This window comes from Papilio xuthus, unplaced genomic scaffold (genome assembly GCF_000836235.2).
Source record: "Papilio xuthus unplaced genomic scaffold, Pxut_1.1 DF827805.1, whole genome shotgun sequence".
Lineage (NCBI taxonomy): Eukaryota > Metazoa > Arthropoda > Insecta > Lepidoptera > Papilionidae > Papilio > Papilio xuthus.
The window spans coordinates 1-539 of record NW_013530844.1 but is presented as its reverse complement, the minus strand read 5'-3'; the positions used below and the strand labels follow the sequence as shown (position 1 = coordinate 539).

At 29.7% G+C, this 539-nt stretch overlaps 1 non-coding gene across 1 annotated transcript; it reads right to left on the bottom strand.

Moving 5' to 3' along the window:
- Positions 1 to 249: 249 nt before the first annotated feature.
- TRNAA-UGC (transfer RNA alanine (anticodon UGC)) lies at positions 250 to 321 on the bottom strand. Its single transcript has one exon. It is a non-coding gene; the product is annotated as a tRNA-Ala (tRNA).
- Positions 322 to 539: the final 218 nt, after the last annotated feature.

The following is a 539-nucleotide window of genomic DNA, read 5'->3' as shown; positions in this document are numbered from 1 at the left end:
AGGCAACAGCCTGTTTATGTCTCTGCGGTTGCTGTTTGATTACAAGGTTGTATTCATTGATGTTCAAGTTTTTATAATGGACTATTTGATATATTTTTAATTGGTGCCTCGATATCTTAAAAAAGTTTTAAAATAATTTGATCAGTAACTTTAACTTAGTCTTTAGTAGTAAAACGACATAACTATATGTGATTCAAATTGAACAAAATTATGTTTTGCTTAAATTTGAAATTAATTAAAAAAAAAATCTGGAGATGCCGGGGATCGAACCCGGGGCCTTTCACATGCAAAGCGAACGCTCTACCACTGAGCTACATCCCCGATGCGCTAGAATTTAAATTATGCGAATAAAAGTCGCCAAATACATTAAGTGAAAGTTAAAATTGATTACATATGTATCAACTTTGCTATGTTGTTCAATATCAAAGGATACTACATATGTATGCAATAAAATATTTTTTGAGTTACGTATTTGAAAAATTTAGGCTGCTAAATCACAAGTTTTTTATCAATTTTGTCAAAATAACTTATATTAAATT